A 9830-nucleotide genomic window follows, 5' to 3' on the forward strand; every position below is an offset into this window, starting at 1 on the left:
GTGGCCGTGCGAGGCGGCGGGCAGTGAATCAGCCGCCGGGGGCGGCGTTACGGGAAGGCGCGGGGGGAGGGCAGCGGGGCGCGGACTTGGGCAATTTCCCGTCTCGCTTTGCACTCTTGGCACTTTGGGGTCCCGCCGGAATTCGCTGCTCCTGGGTCCCGCGGGGAGGCTGGGGGGCCCCGGTGGGGGGCGCGGCCTCCGGGATGCCCCCCACCTCCCCCCGGGGCCCGGCGAGCGGGAGCGGGAGGAAGTGGGAGAGGCCTGCGAAGGAACCAGTGGGACTCAACCACGCCGCGGGCCCGGGCATCCCGCGGCGCCACCAGGTCGGGCCCGCGACCCCCGACCAGAGAGAGGCCGAGAGATGGGCGCTACCCACTGATGGTGCCAGCCGGGACCGACCCCGGGGACCCTGGAGGGCCGCCAAAGACGAGCCCTCCTCCGTGCGACCGTGTGGCTCTTCTGTCGGGGCCGGGCGTTGGGAGGGATTTCCAGGGTCCCCCCATCCCACTCCACCCGGGTCTCTGGACCGACTGCCGGCACCGAAAGTGTCCTGGTAGGAGCCACCCGCTGCGCCGCCAAAGAAAACGAAACTAGTGGACTCCCAGAAGAGTGACAGTCTCGAGGCCCACGGGAGCGGTTCTACCCGGTCCGGTCGGGCCTCCCTGAGTTGGCACCCACTCCATGGCCTTGAGTTTGGTTTGGCTTTGAGCTTTACCTGCTGGGACCTGTCAAAGGCAAATTTGAGTCTCCCGGCACACTGGGAACTGAACTCATCCCCCCTCCCCTCCATTTAAGGAGCTCAGTAGGCCTCTGAGGGGCGCAAGCCTCAAAGGATTCAAACGTCTGATCACTACAGATCGGCATTTACCTGTGACAGATCCCAGAGGGGGAGGAAGGAAGGAGGAATGGGAACAGGACACAGGGAGGAAGGAGGACATGGGAGGCTACGTACAGATGGAAACAATCGTGTATGAATTGTTGACTGTAAAGCTAATGACCTGCTCTGTACACCTTCACCAACTTGCAATCAAAAGTTTTAAAAAAAGAAAAGAAAGCCTATTATTTGTTCTCATGAGCGTGAGATGAGGCGATCTGTTTCCTTCCCTGTTTCCAGCCTCCAACACCCTGTATAGCAGTTCGATTCTTGGGTCACCGTGATTCCAAATTGACTCCAGGACATTGGTCTTTGAGATATCGTTTTATATTTATTTATATATATATAGTTATATATATAGTGATTATATATAGAGAGAGATATAGTTATATATAATATGTATATATAGTTATGTAAATGAGACCTGGGAAGTCAGCGCTGGTGTAGGTTCCCCACCTTCCCCTCATACCGTCCCTTCATTTATAGCCTCTGCCCAGGGTGGCAACTAAGATCCAAGCCGTGTCTGGAGGACTAGAGGTCTGGCTGCCAGGCAGCTGGGTCTTGGTCACGAGGCCCCGCTCCCTCCTGGTCAGCGAAAACTGGTCTGGTTCTAAACCAAGACCCCGAAAAGGGTTACGAATGGGGACAGTACCAAAAGTGAAAGAGAAAGGTCAACCATGAATCATATCCAAGAAACACATCTTGAATAGACTGGATGGCTTGCGATAATGGGAGAATCTGCACAAATGCTATCAAAGTAATATCCGTTTGCTCACTTTAACCCCCTCTTCTTCCAAATATCTTCCCAAGGAAAGCACTTTATTTTATAGGCCATCATACACTTAATACCCAAAGATGCCACAAGTGCCTAATAAATATTTGATCGTCATGAAGAACAGGTACCTCCGTCTGTCACTCCCTTCAGGACCCAGAGCTTCACGAGGCCATTAGCTTAGCCATTTGCCTCACTGCAGAAAGGTGGTCGAACTGGGGTGGGAAAGGCGTTTGGAGTCTGCATTTTGCTGAGTGAAAAGACAAATGAGAAAGCAGTTCAGTTCTTCTTTGTCAAAACAATTCATAGAGGTCTCTTGTAGTGGTGGCTGTTGTTAGGTGCCATCAAGTTGGCTTCGACATAGCAACCCTCTATGCACCACAGAACGGCACCCTGCCCAGTCCTGTGCCATCCTCACCACTGTTCCCATGCCTGAGCCCATTGTTGCAGCCACCGTGTCAATCCTTCTCCTTCAGGGTCTTCCTCCTTTTTGCTGCCCCTCCACTTTACCCAGCATAACGTCCTTCTCCGGGGACTGGTCTCTCCTGGCAACACATACGTGAGATGAGGTCTCACCATCCTTGCCTCTAAGGAGCACTCTGGCTATACTTCTTCCAAGACAGATTTGATGGCTTTTTGTTTGTCTTGTAGTGGATGAGATTCCAAATTAAAAAACCAAATTCCGTAGTGGAGAATTTCTGCAAGGAGAGGATTAACTGCGTTAGGACTCCGATTGCAATGAGAAGAAACTGAGGTCCACAGCCTTGGAAGCTCATGCCACATTCCTATATTTAATGAGCTTTCCTCATTTTGTAAATGTATCCCTTTTTCTCAAGCCAGTTGCTACATTGTTAGATGCCAGGGATTTCCAAGCCTAGAGAGAGTGTCATTTTATTTCTGACCCTATCCTTCTGGTGGTGACTGTAGATTTATTAAGCTAAGAACCGAGATGCTCCTGTGTACTTAACATCGACAATATTGTGTTGAACATTACGTATTTATTTTGCTCCAGTAGACACTCCTCCCCCATGCTCTCTTCCTGAGAATGTCTGTGGTACAATCCTCTCTCCACTGGCCTCCCATTTCCTGGATATTCTTTATTGTCATCTTTGCTTCCTGCTCTGCCCTCTTCCAAGAACTTTGGTGTGTCCCAAGACTCGGGTTTTGTAATTATCTTAATCCACACAGTATTCTGAATAACAGTGAGAGTGTCAATGATCACTGGAGCAGTGATGACTCTGGAATCTTCCTTTCCACTGCAATGACTTTATTGGCACTCCAGATCAATTTCTCTGCCCTGGAAAAACCAACGGACTCAAACTCTTTACTTTTCTCCCATTTGGTTCTCTTGTATTAAATGACTAGGTTCATCTTTAATTTCGATGCTGCAGTTCAGTGAATGCCTTGCTAGGACTCTCTCCTAACTGTCATCTTTGTAATGTGATCAAACATCTCTTCTGTTGATGGGTCTTGATAGTAGAAACCAAAAACCAAACCAAGCCTGAGTCCATGCTAACTCATAGTGACCCCTTGTGGGTTTCAGAGGCTGTAACTGCTTAGGAGAGTAGAAAGTCCATTGTTTCTCCCAAGGAGCTGCTGGTGGTCTTGAACTGCTGACCGCAAGGATCGCAGCTTGACTGGTATTCAGTTGTGAGTAATTGCTTTTCTTGTTAAGTGCCACCGAATTGGTTTGGCCTCACAACAACCCTATATACAACAGAAATACTTCCTACCTGCTCTCTCCTCACCAATGTTAATGTGATGTTTTGAGCCCATTGTTACAGCTCCTGTGTTTATTTATCCCATGGAGGGTCTTCTACTTCTACTTCCTTGCTTTACCACTCATTATGTCCTTCTCCAGGAACTGAGCTCTCCTGATAATATGCCCAAGATATGTGAGACAACGTCTCACCATCCTTGCTTCTGCAGAACATTTTGGGTATACTTCTTCCAAGACAGATTTTCTAATCTTCTGGCAGTCCACAGAACTTTCCATATGTTCCCCCAACACCATAATTCAAATGCATCCATTCTTCTTTGATCTTCCCTATTAATTGGTCAACTTTCACATGCATGTGAGGAGATTGAAACGATCGTGGGTTGGGTCAGGTACACTTCGTCCTCCAAGTAGCACCCTGGCGCTTCAACTTTAAAGAGGTCTATTGCAACATATTTGCCCAATGCAATATGCCATTTGATCTCATGATCCCTATTTCCATGAGAAATGATTGTGGACAAAACCAAAATGAAATACTTGCCAATCTTAGTCTTTTCTCCATTTATCATGATGTGACCTATTGGTCCACTTGTGAGGACTTTGGTCTTTACATTGAGTTGTGGTCCATACTGAAGGCTGCAATCCCTGATCTTCATCAGCAAATGCTTCAAGTCCCCCTCACTTTCAACAAGCAAGATTGTGTCACCTGCATGTCTCAGGTTGATAATAAGCCTTCCTCTAATCCTGAAACCACATTCTTCTTCATATACTTCAACTGCTTGAATCATTTGCTCAGCATCCAGGTTGAATAAATATTTTGAAAGTGTACACCTCTGACGAACACCTTTCTTAATTTAAAGGACACCATGTTCTCTTGTTCTATTCAAATGGCTGCCTCTTGGTCCATATTCAGGTTCTGCCCAATGAGTTGTTATGGAATTCCTATTCTTCTCAGTGCTACAAATAGTTGGTTATGATCCACACAACTGACTTGTGTTTAATTGATTCTGCAAAGTCATACACCATCTTCATGGTCATTAGTTTGTTCCATTTCATTGTTGCACCTATTGTGTCAGTCCATCTCATTGAGGATTGTATTTACCTCTGCTTTATCAAGCATTATATCCTTCTTCATTGAAAGATCCCTCCTGATTATGTGTCCAAATTAAGCGGGTCAAAATCTTGGACCCTATTCTGCGATTCACAGACAAATTTTCAAAGTACCAGGCCTGTTTTCTTAGCCTATCTAGTCTGGAAGTTCAGTTGAAACCATTCCTCTATGGATGATCCTGCTGTTATTTGAAATATTTGTGACTATTTTACAGCATCGTAGTAGCATGCAAGGAACTACACTATGACAAATTGGCAGACAAGTGGTAGATTACTATAAATTTATATATGTATGGCAGTTAGGGATATATAATATACCATACTATATACATATGATAGGAATTCTGTCAACTAGACACTCCTGACTAGGGGTGGACTCAAATATGTCACCAGAGGTGACCTTTCTGCCTCTCGCCTGCTGCACTCTGCCTGCATCCACAGCTCCATACAGGCCGCCTGACCCTGAGAGCTCTTTCCATACCATGTTCCCACCGACCTTGGGGCCACACAATTCTGCAACCACAGACCTGTGACCTTCCTGCTTCCTACTTCACTTTTCTGTGTCACCAGCCTGCAGCTACGTGAGTCTGAAGAGGGATTTATGGCCAACATCAACATAGGAGTTGGATTGGGCAGGCTATATAATGACTTCTTGATATAAAGCTCTTTCGTACACATATATGAGTGTCGCTGGACTTGTTTCTCTATTCAACCTGGCCTAACACAATATATAATTTCATGTCAGGGAGTATTTGGTCACCAAATGGAGGCTGATGGTGCTTGAAAGATTCGTAAGTTTTATGAAGAAAAGGGTGTCATCAGCTAAGCAATGAGAATGATTTACAATTACCCTTTTCTACAACCACACACAGAATTATCTACAAGAATTCTACATTTTGTTGGCGCATTTGCCACTTTTTAACGTTGCACTTTTAGACTGGAAAATGTGCTCCCGTAATTATGGTTGAAGGTGATATTAACATAATTTGTAAGAAACTTACTGGAAATTTAAATGTTATGAGGTAAAAACATTCTTCTTATGTTTTGGAAAGTGAAATAGGCTTACTGGGAAATTCTTATCTGATATTAAAAGCTTGATTAGTAAGACACATTTACCACTTCCAAATACCACAAAAAAAAACGATATGGCAATGACAAAGCAAGATATTTAGTATAATAGGTTTCTGAGACTGTAACTTCCATATTTTATAGTTTCAGGAAATTCCCTAGAATTTCTTAATTATGAATAGTATTCCATTGTGAGTGTGTGTGTGTGCCAAAGTTTATGTATTCAGTCTTCTAATGGGCATTTAGGTTGTTCCTGTTTTTTTGGTATTGTGAATAGTGCTGCGATGAATGTGGGTGTGCACATATCTATTGGTGCTGTGGTTCTTATTTCTCTAGGACACATATAGTATTTATCGGACTAATTTTTGAAGGAAATGTCCTATCACTTTCCACAGCGATCACACCACTTCACAGTCCCACCAGCAATGTATTCCAATCTCTTCACACCCTATCCAGCATTTAATGGAATCTGCTTTTATTGAAGGCTGCTGTTAATGCTGGGGTAAAGTGAAATCTTATTGTTTTCAATTGCATCTCTCAAATGGTTAATGATTGCAATCATTTCTTCATATGTTTGTTAACTGTCTGAATATCTTCTTTGATGGACTGTCTGTTCCTATCCCCTGCTCATTTTTAATTGGATGTAATTTTTATTGTTGAGACATTAAATTTTCCCATAAATTTTAAAGATTAGCCCCTTGTCTAATATGTCATTACTATCCCCCCCCCCTCTAGTCTGTGGACTGTCTTTTTAATGTTGGTGAAATATTTTGATGCAAATATATTTAATTTTTACAAGGTCTCAGTCATCTAATTTGTCTTCTGCTGATTGTGAACTTTTCATTGTTTTTGATACTGCCCCTGTGGGATGTATTACACAAGCAAAAAAACCACTACCATGGAGCCAATTCTGATTCACAATGACGCTATAGGACAGGGTTGAACTGCCCCTGTGTGTTTCTGAGACTGTAACTCTTTACAGGAATAGAAAGCCTCATCTTTCCTCCTTGGAGTGCCTAATGATTTCAAACAACTGACCTTGAGGTTTAGCAGCTCAATGCATAATCCCTAGGGCCCCTAAATTTGCACCCCCACCAATGATGATCTTTATAATTCTAGGATTTGCATTTAGGTTTGTTTTTGTATATGGTGTGAGCTATGGGTTCATTTCATTCTTTTGCTCGGGTGTTTTGTTAACATAATTTGCTAAAGAGACTATCTCTTCCTCATTGGATATGGATGTTTTTGCCCTTTGTCAAAGATCAGCTGTCTGTCAGTAGTGAGATTTACTTCTGAGTTCTCAATGCTGTTCCCTCCATCTATGTGTTTATCACTGTACCAGTAGCAGACTCCCGAACCCTCACCCCACCCCCAGCCGCCCGTGACTGTCTGCCTCTTTAGTCATGCTTTGCTTATTTGGGGTCTATATAAATGGGGTCTTTCCATATAAAGTTGGTGATTGGTTTTCCATTTGTATAACAAATGAGATGGGAATCTTCATGGCGATGATGTGATATTTGCAGATCAGTGTGCATAGTACGGACATGATATTGGCTTCTTGGTGTCCTTTTCAGGGCTTTCTTTGTCAGCATCAAGAAATGGGGTCGCCGTTTGCATGTTGATCTTGCCCCTTGTCACATTCTGAGCTTACCACGTAGTTTCAATCATTTTCTTGCAGCGCCTTCGGGATTTTCTGCATAGAGGATTGCATCACCTGCAAATTGAGTCTTACTTTTTCCTTGCCAACTTGACTGCTTGGGTTTGCTTTTCTTGCCTTATACCTTTGGCTACGACTTCCAGGGTACTATTGAAGAGCGGTGGTGATAATGCGTCCCTGTACACAAAGGGAAAGCGTGCCATTTTCTCGACTCAGAGGGATGCTGATCATTTGTTTTGTATGTTTGCCCTTTATGATGCGGAGGAATTTCCCTTCTGTTTCGATGTTTTGAGTGTTTTCCATCAGAATTAGGTCTTGGATTTTATTAAATGCCTTCTATATATCATGTGGTCGCTATTATGACATGTTTTCCCCCTACTATTTTATTCAGTCATTTTGAGCAATCCTTATGTCTCTCGTATGACCCCCACTTGGTGAGAGTGGACTTTTTTATTACTGTGGTTGTGGGCTCTGTTGGCCAGGATATTGATCTGTACCTAACGGTTTTTGTGATGTCTGCCTAGTTGGGGTGTCAGTGTTGTGTTCATGTAAAATGATTATTGGAGTTTTTCCACCCTTTTCTGTCTTCTGGACTAGTTTCAGTACCACTGATGGCAGCTCTTCTCTGAACGCTAAATAGAATTCACTAGTTAAGCCATCTAGGCTCAGATTTTTTCTTTGATGAGAGTTTTAAAGGATGTCATCCATTTCTTCTTTTACGGTAGGTCTGTTTAGGTATTCTATGGCAGTCTATGTTAGTTTGGATAGGTAGTATGCTTCTAGAAACTTGTCCATTTTTTTTCTAGGTTTTTAGATTTGCTGGAGTAACTTCTTCAGGATTTTCTATTTTCATTCTTTCGATTTTAATGGGGTCTGTTGGGGCATTGCCCATTTCATTTCTTATTCATGTTTGAATAGATTTTCTCTCAAAATTTATTAAGTGAATTTAATTAGGCATAGCATCATTCTTAATAATTCTAAAAGAGTTCTTTGCTTTGACTAGATGTTGTTTGAAGATGGATTAATTGCTTTTAGAGGCTCCACATTATCCTAGATACTGTGCTTGTGTTCCAGAAACAAGCACAAATAAGACCACAGGGATGATTTCTTCTTTTTTGTTATTGCTGTGCTTTTTCCCTCCCCCCAAGTTTTAAAACGGTGAATTGGGTGAGATGTCAGGTCATCACTTTTTCATTCAACAAGTAAGACAACATGTCAAACCTCCCAGTGGCTTGCCCTGTTTTCTCTGCTCACATTTCCCCCCTTCTCCTTCCCTGCACTCAAGTTACTGCCTGTCTCTCTCTCATCTAGCCTATTGCTTCCCGTTTCCTCCCTTAACCTCCCACTCCTGATAATCATAAAAATCTGTTTCTCTTAGTATGAAATGTTCTTCTTGACTTTTAAAAATGACGGTAGTAGTGTTATGGTTAGGGACTATGTCAACTAGACCTTCCTGGGTAAGGATAGGGGAGGAGCCCAACCTATCAATTGGATTGCATCCTTGGTGCCATAAGCCTTTCTTTATGAGAGAGAGAGAGAGACTCTGAGCCAAGTCCAATCCACTTTGGCCCTTCACCGTCTGCTGGAGCTGGATCTTACAGGTGGTTCCTCCATCTCCTATCATAATGCCTGCCAATCCTAGGAGCTGTCGGCAGACTACCAACAGTGGATTCATTTGGCCGGCTCTCGGCTCCTGTATCCACCAGCCTGGGCCACCAGTGTGTCTCTGCTTTGTCATCCTCCTTCCTGTTCATCAGCCTCCACAAGTCCAACTGACTGGACTGGACTTACCTTTTTCTATAACCGTGTGAGCCATTATGCAATATAAATCCCTTTCTACGTACGAGAAGAGATTTATATCACTGGGTTTGTTTCTCTAGAGAACCCAGCCTAACTAACAGTCCCCTACAAAATTTTCTCTTTTGTGTTTACCAAACTTTACTCAGCAAAATGCCTTCCAAAGCCATCGATGTCATGAGGTGTTTCACGGTTTTGTCTACAGTGTTTCACATCATGATTCTTTAATGATAAGTAATATTCCATTGTGGGTATGGATGTTCACTGTGATCGTTAACTTTTATGTTAACTTCGGTGGGCCAGAATTATCCCATGATACAAAATAGCATAGCGTGATCAACTCTACGATGGGATCTTCTATGAAGCGTTCACAGAGTCGTGGAGAGAAAAGGCCTCCTTAGTCTGATCCCTGCATTGATACAATTGAGGGAGATTTCATTCAGAATATGACCTATTCTTAGTATACACAGAGAGTATGTGGAAGCTAGCTCACTTTTACTACTGGATTTTGATCCTGTATCTGGTTCTTCGAGTTACGATCCCAGGAGCCATCAGCAGACTGCTGACTTTGGATTTATTCGGTCCATCTCAAATTCATTCACTTTGGCATCCATCAGCCTGTGGTCTTCCTGCTTCATCTTCCCGCTCCTTGTTCATCAACCCCTGATGGTACATGAGCCAAGAAAAGCCTCCCACTTATGTGTGACCCACGGACTGGGACCAGACTGAACCTATCCACTTCTACACTCGTGCAGGACTTTTCTTGATAAAAATCTCTCTACATCAATAGAGAACCCAGGCTAACACATTCGCCAGTGAGCATTTAGGTTGTTTC

Source organism: Echinops telfairi, unplaced genomic scaffold (genome assembly GCF_000313985.2).
Source record: "Echinops telfairi isolate 266 unplaced genomic scaffold, ASM31398v2 ScPeMD7_7469;HRSCAF=8507_1, whole genome shotgun sequence".
Lineage (NCBI taxonomy): Eukaryota > Metazoa > Chordata > Mammalia > Afrosoricida > Tenrecidae > Echinops > Echinops telfairi.